Source organism: Onychomys torridus, chromosome 7 (genome assembly GCF_903995425.1).
Source record: "Onychomys torridus chromosome 7, mOncTor1.1, whole genome shotgun sequence".
In the NCBI taxonomy this organism is placed as follows: Eukaryota; Metazoa; Chordata; class Mammalia; order Rodentia; family Cricetidae; genus Onychomys; species Onychomys torridus.
Genome location: NC_050449.1, coordinates 65,704,646 through 65,718,722, shown reverse-complemented (window position 1 = coordinate 65,718,722; position 14,077 = coordinate 65,704,646). Strand labels below are relative to the sequence as shown.

The window sequence follows — 14,077 nt, the reverse complement described above, 5'->3', positions numbered from 1 at the left end:
TACAACCTCTACCATTGTTTCTCAAGACCCACATGTTCAATGAATTCTCCAAACTCAAAGAATTCAGATGCTGGACAAGGAAACAAACCAACAAATAAAATCCCTCCACCTCCTAAACTGGTATGTATTGTAGCCATTCACAGCTCCACGGACCAGTCCCAGCAAATTACCTGGAAGCTTGTTAGTAATGGAGAGTCTGGGCTGGGGAGATAGTGCAGTTGGTAAAATGCTTGCTTTGTTAACATGAAGACCTGTGTTGGTTCCTCAGCACCTACATAGGAAAAGAAGTCAGGCATAGTGGCACAGGCATGTAATCACAGCCCTGGCCAGGCAGAGGCAGGTAGATCCCTGGGACTCTGTTTCAGGTCAGTGAGACACCCTGTCTCAAATACTAATAATAATGATGTAAAATAAAATAAAAACCCAAACCCCCAAAACAAAGAAAAAAACAAGGCAAAAAGTCCAAGGGAATGGCGTCTTAGGATCGATGCCTAAGGTGGACCCATGGCCTCCACCTGCACGTGCGTGCCTGCACGCGTTCATGTGTGCGTGTGTGCGTGTGAGTGTGTGCGTGTGCGTGTGTGTGCGTGCGTGTGTGTGTGTGTGTGTGTGTGTGTGTGTATACACACAGAAGAAAGGACAGAATTTGGGGGGTTTCTTCCAGAGCTTCAGGAGTGGGACCTGCCAGCTAATAAATAACCAAATGCCTTACGAAATTTGAAAAATGTTATGGAACATGTGGTTCTTTTTAACTCTCAAAAATCAGTTACCACTGTGTTCTACTCATCCACAGAACTGTGTTTAATGCAGGAAATGCAGTTAAATTTGAGATAAACAACAAATAATTTTTAAAATTAGAATGTTCCTTGGAAGCTGGGCATACTGGTGCATGCATGCCTTTAATCCTAGCACTTAGGAGACAGGACTGGGTGGATCTCTGGGAATTCAAGACCAGCCTAGCTGATAGTGAGTTCTAGGCCAGCCAGGGCTACCTAGTGAGACTGTCTCAAAATAAAATAAAGAAAGAAAGAAGTAAGTTAAAATAAAATGAAAGAAAGAGAATGTTCCAGGCTAGAGAGATGGCTCAGAGGTTAAGAGCACTGGCTGTTCTTCCAGAGGTCCTGAGTTCAGTTCCCAGCAACCACATGGTGGCTCACAACCATCTGTAATGAGATCTGGCACCCTCTTCTGTATACATAATAAATAAATAAATAAACCTTAAACAAACAAACAAACAAACAAACAAATAAATAAAAGGGAATGTTCCTTGGAGTATTGGGGGGCATTCTTATACGAAAATTTGTTATCTTTCTGAAACTGAAAAGGAAGTCAGCATCCTGTATTTTATCTGACAGCCATATTCACTCACCAAACCTTTTCCCCATAGTTAACACAAATGAGTGAAAAGAAAGGGATGTTAATTGGCCACAAGAATGTGTTGATGTCAGTGGTCTGTTTTGACCTAGGAGACCCAAAGCTTCCTGAAAGCTGGCCATGGAAATGGCAGCTTCAAGCCCACTTGGAGTTCTCCTCAAGCATTTCGTGCTGTGATTCCTTTTCATTTGAAGGGTGCATGCAGAGTGAGGAGTGCTGTGTGTGTGTGGCCAGAGGACAACCTTCTGGGTTTGTTTTAGGTGCTGTCCACCATTTTGTTTTGAGTCAGCGTCTCTCGGCCTGGAACTCACCAAGTACGCTAACATGGCTGGCCAGCAAGCTCCAGGATCTGCCTGTCTCCACCCGCCCAGTGTTGGGGATCACCACCGTCTCTATGTGTGTTCTGGGGATCTGATTCGGGGCCTCAGGCTTGCAAGGCAAGCACTTTCACTGACTGAGCTACTGCTAGCCCAGGTTTTTTAGAATACACCTAGTAAAAACAGGATGATTCAGAGAAGAGTAGCATGGGCCTCACATAAAAGACATGCAAATTCATGAAGTATTCCATACTTTTTTGTTTTTGTTTGTATGTTTGTTTTTTTAGAGTCAGAGTTTCTCTGTCCTCAAACTCACAGAGATCCACCTGGCTCTGCCTCCGAGTGCTGGGATTAAATGTGTGTGCCAATACTGCATGGCTCCATACTTTTTGTAGGTACCACCTTTTGTCCCTGTTTTATCAGGGACAGCAGGGCCATTGTTTGTTCCAGTCTGAGGTTCCCTTTCTGGTTTTCTCTTGGCAATTTTTTTTTTTTTTTTAAGAAATCCTTTTCTGGAAAATAATAAAACACACCCATGAATTGCAAGTAATTAAACTTAAAGAGTTTTGATAACATGTTTATTTTACAGAATTAGAACGTGAACTAGTAAGGAAAGGAAAGGATGGCAGTCATTTCTAGCTTAAGTCTTGAGACTATTAGAATTTCATCTTCTTCCTAAAGAAAGGAGTTGCTTGGGGGCTAAAGAGAAGTTGGCTCCATGGTTAAGTAAGAGTGGTTAAGACTGCTCTCCCAGATGACCGGAGTTTGATTCCCAGCACCCACATGGCAGTTCACAGTGTGAAACTCCAGCTCTGCTCCAGGGATCTGATACTCTCTTCTAGCTTCCAAGAACACTGCATGCACTTGCATGGACATATGTCCAGACAATCTATACACACAGAATAAAAATAAATCTTAAAAATATGTTGTTACCTATGCCCAAGAGTTTTAGAAAAAAGTGGTTTACAATTCTCTGGGAAAGAGACAGATAGTGCTTTATATCAATCAGATTAAAAATACCACACCTAAGAGAGCTGAAGAGATGGCCCAGTGGTTAAAAGCACTTGCTGCTCTTGAAGATGACCCAGGTTTGGTTCCCAGAACTCACCTTGGGTGCCTCACAAAGGCCTATAACAAGTCTAGCTCCATGGGTCTGATGCTTCTGGTCTCTGCAGGTACCAACGCTCACATGCACATATTGTCACGTGACACATGCACATAATTAAGAAATAAGTACATAAAAGGAACATCACATTAAGAAATTATAGAAAGCTGCTATAAAACATATACCGATTGCATCTACTTAGAAGGTAGTTTAATTTGCTTTAATGTTTAACCATCTAATTCAACCAGCTAAATAGGACATTTGGGGTAGTTTCATTTCATAACTCTTTGTGTAGTTATAAGAGTCACTTGCCGTACACTTCAGCATCCTCTCACCAAGCCTTATCGTATTCTCTTGGCTGATGACGACATATCCAGGGATTACAGTTGCAAGAAATAGAATATCCTTAGGGACTGGTAAACGTTAGTAACTAAACATACCACACCTTCCCTCCTCCCTAGCCTCCAGAGGTTTTATACCATGCTCATTACCACTGTTTAGTGCCTTATTTGCAAGTACCATCCTAGATAGGTGAAGGATGTATTTGCTCTTGCAGAGACTGGAATTCGATTTCCAGCACCCATGTCAAGCAGTTCAAAACCATCTGTAATTCTAACTCCAGGGGAATCTGATGCCTCTGGCCTTCACAAGCACCTTCTCTCTCTCTCTCTCTCTCTCTCTCTCTCTCTCTCTCTCTCTCTCTCACACACACACACACACACACACACACACACACACACACACGTTTCCACACACATTCACATAATTTAAAAAATCTTTGGTGTACAAATATGTGTATAACGTCATTGTGAATTTTACTAATTCTTGATCTTCATCTAATTCAGCAATGTCCGTGTGTATTTTTTTTTTTATTGGTGTTGAGCTTTCTGTTTCCTATTATTTGTTTGTTTGTTTATTGGTGTCATTGTTTGTAGGGCTAAGGAATTGATCTAGGGCCTTGTACATGCTAGCCAGTGCTTTCTCACTAAGCTATACCCCCTATCATCTGATGTTTTAAAAATATTTTTCTATTGTCAGGTTTGTTTTATTTTCGTGTGTGTGTGTGTGTGTGTGTGTGTGTGTGTGTGTGTGATGAATTTGTGGATGTGCATGTGGGTGCCCGAAGAAAGCATTTGATCCCGAGGAGCTGGAGTTGCAGGCAGCTGTGAGGCTCTCCAGGTGTGTGCTAAGAGCTGAACTCTGCTCCTCTGGGAGAGCAGCAAGTGTTCTTACCGCTGAGCCATCTCTCTAGCCCCTAAAAAAATTCTTGTTAGCATGTTTCTCATTTTGCTTTTGTTTCTTTGATAGCTCAATATGCATATTAGCCATTTTAAGTCTTTTTCATGAATATTCTGTTTTGTGCTTTGTCATTTGCACAGTATGTCCACTGTGTGTAAGTTTTTGTATCTGTTTAACTAAGAGAATAACCAAAAATTGTGACCCATTTAGACTCATTGAGTGAGTCAGTTTTAAGAAGATTGCACTGCAGTGCAGACAACCAGCTCTCACTTGAGCATAAGTCCCCCCCCCCCCCCCCCCCCCCCCCCCCCCCCCCACCCCGGGGTCTCAGGTCTTACCCATTAGCTCACGCTAATTAGCCCAGTATTTCAAACGGTTCTCTTTCTCTGTGTGTACCTCTCCATAAATCAGTTCAGTTCTACAGCTAGAGCTCAAAGCAACAGCGTTGATATTATTGATGGGCCATCACCGCTCCTGTGCTCTGGTCTTCCAGCACCAGGACTCTTTGAGATGGTCAGGGACAGAAGACTGATGTGTGCTGAAGAGAACCTTGTTTCTCGGAGAGAAGTTAACAGATCCTGTGGGGATATGCGTATAATTTTGATTTCTCATTAGCATTGTGAGCTCCAGTGAAGTGTGACTGACAGTTACATAAGTCAATACAAGAGCACTTGGGGAGAGCCAAGTTTCAGATTTTTTTTTCCCCTTATAGATTAGCTTCTGTTCTTTCAGAACTCACTGGGAAAACAAATCAGAGCTGTTCTGATTCAAGAAATGAATGCAATGAAGCTACATTTGTAGGAAAACTATCGTGGCGAAAGGGAAATAAAATGCTCAACTTATTGATCAAGTAAAACCTGACAGGAGGATGTGAAAGCACATCCTAGACACTAGCCAGTGCTTTCGTTTTCACTTTATCCGAGGTTCATGTTTTATGTAAAGAATAAAGGCGACTTTACGGGTTTACAAAGCAAAGGGCATTTCATAGCATGAAGCATTCTTCATGAAATGTTGGGAAGTATGGACCCCAGCAGGCAAATAGAAGGAAGAGGAAGAGAGTAGCCAAAGATCCTACAAGTCATAAGTCCGTTCCCTCCACTATTACCTGACTTCCATTCCCAGCTTTAGAGGAAGTCGGTGTCTGTTAACAGGAAAGACATCAGCGGGCTGGAGAGATGGGTCAGTCGGTGTTTGCCAAACAGCATGAGAACCTCAACTGGACCCTAGCATGCACATAAAGAGCCAGGTGTGGTGCTGTGTGTCTGTTATCCCGGCACTGCGGAGGTGGAGACAGGCAGATTTCTGGGGTTCACTGGCTGGCCAGCTGAGGTGCATCAGTGAACCCCAGATTCAGGTGAGAGATGCTGTCCCAGAGGAGATGCATGGTATGTAAGGAACAACAGCCAAGCTTGATCTCTGGCCTCCACGTATGCATGCACAAACATGCCTGTGCACCCACATGGATGTGCACACACACCCACAAAATAATAATAACAAAATAAAGTCTGTCCTTTGTTCTGAAAAGAGATGTAAAATTTTCTATAGTGTTCTTTTATCATACTCCTGGATATAGTTCAAAGCTTAAGGTGATATATTGAAAGATTAGAAACAATAAAATAATCCTGTAGGCTTATAATGCAGATAAAACTAGAAAAATTATAGTAAATGGATTTGGAGAAGAATGTGCCAATCACCAAAACTTCTTGTGTAATAGCATGAACATGCTGGTGTGGTGAAATTGGAAATCCAATGAAGAGTTCCAAGATGGGATATTCCTGAGGAATGTGAGGACACTTGTCCCTTCACTTTTCTAAAAAGAAAGCATGGATTATTACATCAGTTCTCAACCTGTGGGTCACGACCCCATCAGTGTCCCATATTGGATATTTACAACTCATAAGGGTAGTGAAATTACAGTTATGAAGTAGCAACAAGATAATGTGATGGTTGGGGTCACCACACTTGAGGAATTAAAGGGTCACAGCCTTAGGAAGGTTGAGACCCATTGGATTATTAAGAGCAATTTAAATCATTAAGTCAATCAAACCAGTTCAAATGACCCAGGGAACTGAACTTCAAGAGAGAGTAACTTGCCTTGAAAATACAATTCTTATTTAGTTAGTAAATAAAGCTAAGGGCTGTTGACATTGGAAAGGATTTTTTTTTTTTTTTAATTTGTTTTGAGACAGCCCTCATGATGTAGCCCTGGCTGTCCTAGAACTCCCTGTGTAGACCAGACCAGGCTCCCTTTAAACATACATACACATATGAATGCTGATGCCTAAGGAGGCTAGAGGTGTGGGATCCCCTGAGAGCTGAAGTTATGGGCGGTTGTGAGCCAGCCCATAAGGGTGCTGGCAGCCAGACTCAGGTCCTTTGCAAGAGCAGCATTTACTCATAACTGCTGAACCTTCTTTCCAAGGCCCCAAGATATGTTATCAGAGCCTTTAGCTGAGGGAGATGTATACACATATCGAAAGTGCTGACTATGTATTTCGATAGTGAATATTGAACAGCAAATTGACTTTAATGGACTGATTGTATGTAAAATAGCAATGACTTGTAAAAGAAAAGAAATGCATTATGTGATCTCAGATGTCAGAAGGGCCAAACTACTGCCCTTTTTCTTTCCAACAGCCATAACTTTGGGTTTTACCAGCCTTTGGCTAATCCAGATGCGCTTGTATTCCTGTCTGCACTGTGGGATCTGTTAAGTCCTCTTGCTGGTGGCCTCCATCTACTTAAGGTAGTTCAACTCCATTACTCTCCCTGTAGTCTTGGGGGGGCTCCTACTACAGAGACAGAGTCTCCAGCTCTAGCATACACCAGATCACAGGGAGCCCCACCTCAGACTCAGTCGGAGCCCAAGAACCTGCATTTCTGCTTAGTTTCCAGGTGACAAAGATGTTGTGTGTCCATTTTAGACTTTCAGTCCTTTGTAATTTGTCTTCCTTTGTGTTCTCTTTGGAAGGCTGAAGATCTTTCCTCCCATTCAAGTATTAACCAGGCCCGACCTGGCTTAGCTTCCAAGATCATGAATGGCTCAGGATGTGGAGCTGAAGAGTTCCACTTTACTTTGCCTTGTGCTCCCTCTTCCCTCCCTCCCTCCCTCCCTTCCTTCCTTCTTTCCTGAGACATGCATTTTTTCTTAATGACATGCTTTTGTGTACATTTGTCTTTATATATTATGGACATTTTACAATTTTTATTTATTTTTTTTATTTTATGTGTATCGATGTTTTGCTTGCATGTATCTGTGCACCCCTTCCATGCCTGATTCTAGGTGGAGGTCAGAAGATGAGGAACTTGTTCTGAATCACCATGTGAATGCTGGGAATTGAACCCTGGTCCTCTGGAAGAACAGCCAGTTTCTCTTAACTATGGGTCATTTCTCTGGCCCTGCATTATAGTAGATGTTTGATGAATTGATGAATATGTTCATTTTGTTAACTCACAGTTTCTTAGATTTTTTTCATGCATGATGATTTCTTTAATTTTTTTTCTCTCTATTTATTTTTTGCATCTGAACATCCTGAAGTAATCCTTTTTTTCCCTTATTTTCTATAGAATTTCATTAACTTTCTTTTCCAATACCTCTAAATTCTTGTCTCTACTATATACTCTTGTTTCTTTCTTTCTTTCTTTCTTTCTTTCTTTCTTTCTTTCTTTCTTTCTTTCTTTCTCTTTTTTTGAGACAGGGTTTCTCTGTGTAGCCCTGCCTGTCCTGGAACTCAGTCTGTAGACCAGGCTGGCTTCAAACTCACAGGGATCCTTCTGGCTCTGCCTCCTGAGTGCTAGGATTAAAGCCTTGTGCTACCAATGCTGGCTTCTTTTTTTTTTTTTTTCAAGGATTTTTAAAAAATTTATTTATGTGTCCCTCTGTGTGGATGACATGTGCATTCTAGTGCTAAGGGAGGCCGGAAGCGATCCCCTAAAGATGGGAGTTACAGGTGGTTGTGAGCTGTCCTGGGAAGCAAACTCGGGTCCTCTGGAGAATCCATATTGTATTCTCAATCCTCTTTACTTCCTTGTTTTCCGGAAAAAACAAACAAACAAACAATTCTGCCTAATTTTGTTTCGTGAGTGCAGTTCTCTTAACACACGCAGAGACTACACCCTGCCTCCTTTTTTTCCTCCTGGTGTCCATTTGTACCAGTCTTTGTCCTTTTGCTTTCTGTCTTCCATGAGAAAGGCTTCCCTCAGAAGTCTGAGAGTCTTTGGGTATCTGCTCATATTTAAGGAGAGAAAGGCTTCCCTCAGAAGTCTGAGAGTCTTTGGGTATCTGCTCATATTTAAGGAGAGAAAGGCTTCCCTCAGAAGTCTGAGAGTCTTTGGGTATCTGCTCATATTTAAGGAGAAGGTATCACAGTGTTTATGATGACCAGAAGCTGAGTGAGAAGACAGGCACAGATAATGGTAAACTTCCCTGCAGAGCAATCTGCTTAGGCCTTGGATGAGTGCTCTGCGGCAGAGCCCCGGGCCTGCACGTGTGAGTTCAATCTCCAGACAAAGAAGAAAGAGGAAAGTAAGAAAATAACAAGTGTGGTGGTTGGGCCCTGAGCTTAGGAGTTCAGGAATTTACCATGGCCTCATCTTGTTTGTTTATAGCCGAAGGACAATTTTTGTTTGTTTGTTTGTTTGTTTTGAGACAGGGTTTCTCTGTGTAGCCCTGGTTGTCCTGAAACTCACTAAGTAGACCAGGCTGGCCTCGAACTCAAAGATCCACCTGCCTCTGCCTTGGGAGCACAGGGAGTAAAGGTGTGCACCACCACCACCACCACCCAGTAGCTATGGACTGATTCTTTGTGCTCACTTGCCTCACCTTTGTCAAGATAGCTGAGTTTGGTTGTCGGGATTTATTTGAGATTTTTTTTTTTTTGGAGCTGAGGATCGAACCTAGTACCACTGAGCTAAATCCCCAACACCAATTTTTTTGTTTTTTTTGTTTTTTGGGGGGGGTTTGAGATCGGGTTTCTCTGTGAAACAGTCCTGGCTGACCTGGAACTCACTCTGTAGCCCAGGCTGGCCTCAGACTCACAGAGATCCGCCTGCCTCTGCCTCCCGAGTGCTGGAATTAAAGGTGTGGGCCACCACTGCCCAGCGAGACAGGGTTTCTCTGTGTAGCCCTGGCTGTCCTGGAACTCCCCGCTGTAGACCAGGCTGGTCTGGAACTCAGAGATCCACCTGTCTCTGCCTCCCAGTGCTGGGTGTGCCATCACCTCCCAACTAGTTTAAGGACAATTAGTGTTTGAGGGAAAAACAACAGGCAGGCAGGCTGTTTTCGCAATTGTTAGAGAGGAAGGAGACAGAGAAAGGGAAGAGACATGTTTTTAAGAAAGTAGGCAGGTTTAAAAAAAAAATAAAGTGGGTAGGGTCAGAGGTCAGTCATGGTCAGCAAACAGCTTCATGGCAGCAGGGGGCGTCGGAGAAAGTGAGAAAGTCTAAAATGTCTAGAAAGCACTCTTAGACTTTTGGCTAGTATCTGAAAAGAGATAAGAGAAAAGGAAAAGGACAAGTTAAGAAAAGCCACGAGGCCGCAAGGCAGCAGCTCCATAAACAGGTGTCCCATGCAGTGTCTTGGTTTCTTTTGGGTTGATCAGCGTACATGGCAAAGGATCTTCTAATCCTGAGAAAAATGGAAAGGTGGTGCAGGATTCTGGAAGTCCAATTGGTTGCTGGGAGCCTTGGCATAACATTCAGTATGTAAATGGTGACTACTAGACCTATCCCCACTGTCCGCCAGGAACCTGTGTGTCATCTTTGTAGAAAATGCATTTGTAGGCTTTTCTTTGGTAGAAAGAGATATTTGCATGAGTGTATGAAGGAGGGAAGAGACTGTGGAGACTGTGGAGAATAGAAAGCGCTCCTCACCGCTGAGCCACTCTCCTGCCCTAACCAGCAACCTTTCCACAAGTGCTCATTGAAACTGCAATGTATGACGAAGTATCGGAGAGCATTGGGTTTATTTTTCTTTTCTGATGTTTGAATTTGTTTTGATTTTGATTTGAATGGATATTTCATGAAATATAGAAGAAAGAACTCTGTGGGAGTCAAAAGCATTGAATGTAAGATGGACAATTAGAACCTCCTCCCATCTGGGCTTGGCCTAGTGTGGGGGCACATGCCTGCCATCCTGGCAGTTGGGAGGCAGAGGCAAGAGGAATGGGAGTTCTGAGGCCAGCCTATACTGTATACCCAGGCTCCAAAAACCAGCCAAGCAAGTCATCCCCTTCCACCCCTTTTGATTCAGGGTCTTGCTCAGGCTGACCTCCTCTGGCCTCAGCTTCTCATGTATGGGGTTTCTACTCACTACCCACCCTGCTTTCTCCTTAAGTCTGAAAACAACATTTGTATAAGGCATCCAAATGGTTTAAATAAAGAGTATAAATGATACCTGTAAGGACTAGACACCTAGTTTAACTTACTAGCCTTCAGAGAGAAGATACATTGTTTATTACAAACACCCAGGAAGGTGGGAGATTCTGATAGAAAAAATGAGCACACTGATGATGATTTGTGTAATCCATATTACAATAGCTTGAACAATCCCAGATTTTAGTTAGTCCATGGGAGGAGTGCCTTGAAGTGAAGGTATTACTAAATTGTTACATAAACTGGGTGGTGGTGGCTCATGCCTTTAATCCCAGCACTTGGGAGGCAGGGGCAGGCAGATCTCTGTGAGTTCGAGGACAGGCTCCAAAGCTACAGAGAAACTCTTGTCTTGAAAAACAAACAAACAAACAAACAAACAAAAATTGTTTCTGTTTGTTCATGGGGTGAGCTGTTCCCCCTGGAAGCAGACAGCTACAAGAGTTTATGAGCATAAACCCTGCATCTCAGAAGTACCAGGAGGCCAGTCACTTTGTCCAATAGCATTTTGTTATACCCACTTAGCACTTGACTTGAGTAGCTTTCCTCTCTTCTCCTGTGCTGTCTAGAGCAACCCTTTTCTAAAAAGGGCCAAGGTTAAGTTAATCTCCCAAGGAAACAAAAGCTTCAGCTGCCTTTTCTTTTCACCGTGAATGTTTCTCAGGATAACTCCAGGCTTGTTTATAAAATGTGTATGTGTTTGTGTGCAGAGCTGGACTGAAGCCACGATGATATAATTCCAGCGAGGTAAAAAGCTTTTGAATTATAATCTGGTTGAGGAGAGGGTAGATTTTTGGCTCCAAAAGCATTTAGCACTATGCTTTGATGTAAGAAATGTGCATTAAATATTTTTTAAAATATTTTTTTAATATTCATTTGTTGATATTAACTTATCAGTACTATTAGCATGGAATTTGTGTTAGTTCTTTCTCAGATTCTCATTAGATTTCTAACTCTGTCTGGCATAGTCAATAAATAATGTAATAAATGATGTGAAATTCTAATTAAATCTTTTTTAACATTTATTTGTGTGTGTGCGCGTGCGCACATGCAGGGATGTATACGCATGAATATACCAGAGTGCATATGGAAGTCAGAGGACAGCTTTGGGAGTTGGTTCTCTTCTCCCACCATGTGGTTTCCAGGGATAGAACTCAGGTGGTCAAAAAAAAACACAAAACAAAACAATAGCTCAGGTTATGCAACAAGCAACTTACCCACTGGGCCAGCTCTCCAGACCCAAAGTTCCACTTTTTTTTTTTTTTTTTTTTTGGTTTTTTGAGACAGGGTTTCTCTGTGTAATAATCCTGGCTGTCCTGGATCTCGCTCTGTAGACCAGGCTGGCCTCGAACTCACAGAGATCCACCTGCCTCTGCTTCCCCAGTGCTGGGATTAAAGGCATGCGCCACCGCCGTCCAGCTTAAATATTTTTAAACAGAAGAAATTAATTTAGGTTACCATCCAGTCTACTGTGCCGGGTACAATGTTAGGTGCATGTCAGTCCCAACTTTCAAAGAACTCCTAATCTGATGACAAAATCAACACACAAAATAAAATTGTATTTGCCGTAAATTATGAAAACCTTCCCTAGTCAATCTTTCAAAGAAGTGGGGGAGTCCTGTGACTTCCTCTAAAATAGTTTCGTGAATAGTTTAAGACCCCTTCTTTCGTCTCGCGTGGCTCTATGGCATCGCCTTCCCTCAAGATTTTTTCCCCCCACTTTTACTAGTTAATCTTACCACAGAAGTAGGGCTTTACAAATTACCTAATCAAACTTCCTATTTGATGGTTAAGTCTTTGTTGTGTGGGCATGTGAATCTGTGATTGCTGTTTGTCTCACTTAGAACACACCGAATTCCAAAGAGCAGATACCCAGACCCCGTTCATTTAATCAATAATGAGAGACTGGCTCAGAACGGTTGGCCTTAGACTGGAAACATCACCAAACATCAGACCTCTCTTTGGGAGGGCTTTCTTGTCTGTTTCATTTATTCAGGATAGACCTGTGCTTGGAAGACTTTTATTTATTTTGAGCATATGCAAAAAGGTTCCCCAAGACCTCAGTAAGTCGCCTCTTATTTTTATCCCCATTAACTAAGCAGTCACTGTAGCAGGACACAGTGGCATCGTGTTGATATTTTTAGATGGAATTACGCTACTTTGTTTAAGAAGGGAGCACACACTCCACAAGTTGCCAGGGCATGGGTGGGCCCACTGGGCAATGGGTTTGGGGGAGAGCAGGCTCCGGGCAATGAAGTCTAGATGGAGGCCCCGCTTGCAAACTCCACTCCCCGACTCTGGTTGGGCAGCTTCCGTTGGGTACAGTCACGGCCCAGGGAACGACTCCATCTTCTCCCCACGAAGTCCCGAGGCCAGCGGCTCCTTCTCACAGTCCCGATCCTCAGGAGTCGGCCCCTCTCTTCAATTAGTCCCGGGTTCCTCGGCGCTGCTTCTGCGCCGGCCTGGCTGGTCCTGTCGGCGCGGGCTCGCCGACCCCCAACCCTCCCAGGCCGGACCTCGCCTTCCCTCTTGTGGGGCTTCTTCAGGCCAAGTCGGGAACTTGCTCCCCCAGACCGAACTTCCCGAGGCCGTCTCCGGTTACACCGAGGGCCGGGCGCAAGCCCCGGCCCGAACCCGTCGTCCCCACGCGGGGCTCAGGTGGGACGGGCACGCTCAGGTGAGCGAGCGGATTCGCGCGGCGCCAGGGGCTCCGCGCTTTTCCCAGAGTCCGCCCCGCACAGCTGCGGCTCGGCCGCTGCCCGGGTCCGGCGTGCCTGAGCTGGGGAAGGGCTGCGGGTGGCGAATCCAGCTGCTGGCCAGCTGCGCCCCCACCGTCGCCGCCCCGCTGCACTCCGGGGCGCCGCGAGCGGGAGGAGACGCCCGGGGCCGGCCGCGGGGCTTTGTCCGTCCGCCGCCTCGCCCCGCCCCGCCCCGCGCCGCGCCTCCCCGCCCCCTCCGCGGTCCCACTTCCTCGGCGCGGGAGGCGGGAGCGCGCCGGGCAGCCAGGGGTTAAGCCGACGCGCTTGAGGCGCGGAGGGATCCGGAGGCGAGCGGAGCTCGGTGCTGAGGCCGGCTCAGCGGAAAAAAAAATGTCCGCCTGAGGAGACCCACAAGTTCTATCGGGGGGACCGCCAGCCCGCCCGGGGAGCCACGGGCGGCCAAGCCCGAGAGCCGCCCGAGCCGCGCGGACCCAAGCGCTCGCGCGGGCCCGAGGCCACCGAGCCCGCCGGCGGCGCGAGGCGTAAGGGAGGGGAAAAAGCCCGAGCCCGCGCTCCCGGCCAAAGTGAACTTTAATCGGGGAGGTTGGATGCAGAGAGCCCGGGCGGCAGGTAACCGCGGGCGGCGGGCGGGACGCGCGGAACTCGGGTTCCTTTGTACGGCGCGGAGCCCGGGGCCGCGTCCAAGTTGCGGCGCGCGGCGGGGCGGAGGCGCGAGCCGCGGGGTCCAGGCCCCGGGCAGCGGCGGTCGGCCTGCGCGGCGGTCGGCGGCTCGGCGGCTCCCGAGCAGCCGAGCCCCGTCTCATTGTTCCGCGAGTCCGGGCCAGGGCGGCCCGAGTGGGAGGAGGAGGCCGGGCGGGAGTTTGCCGTGCGCGGACGCGCTCTCCGCCACCCCGGGGACCCCCCGCTGGGGACGTCCGGGCCGCAGACGCGGGCCTGGGAGCGGCGCGCTCCCC

General features: G+C 45.8%; 1 protein-coding gene and 1 pseudogene across 7 annotated transcripts in view; both read left to right on the top strand.

The window, feature by feature from the left end:
* Positions 1–1,848: 1,848 nt before the first annotated feature.
* On the top strand, positions 1,849–1,948 carry LOC118588113 (annotated as a pseudogene).
* Positions 1,949–13,385: 11,437 nt separating this feature from the next.
* Positions 13,386–14,077, top strand: part of Tcf12 (transcription factor 12) — a 275,275-nt gene continuing 274,583 nt past the window's right edge. For 3 of the 7 annotated variants that reach the window (XM_036192284.1, XM_036192285.1, XM_036192281.1), the window contains exon 1: positions 13,387–13,733. The gene's annotated coding sequence lies outside the window, so the exon portion shown is untranslated. Of the gene's footprint in view, positions 13,734–14,077 lie in introns of all 7 variants that reach the window. The other 4 variants (XM_036192286.1, XM_036192282.1, XM_036192287.1 and 1 more) reach the window with 2 other exon arrangements.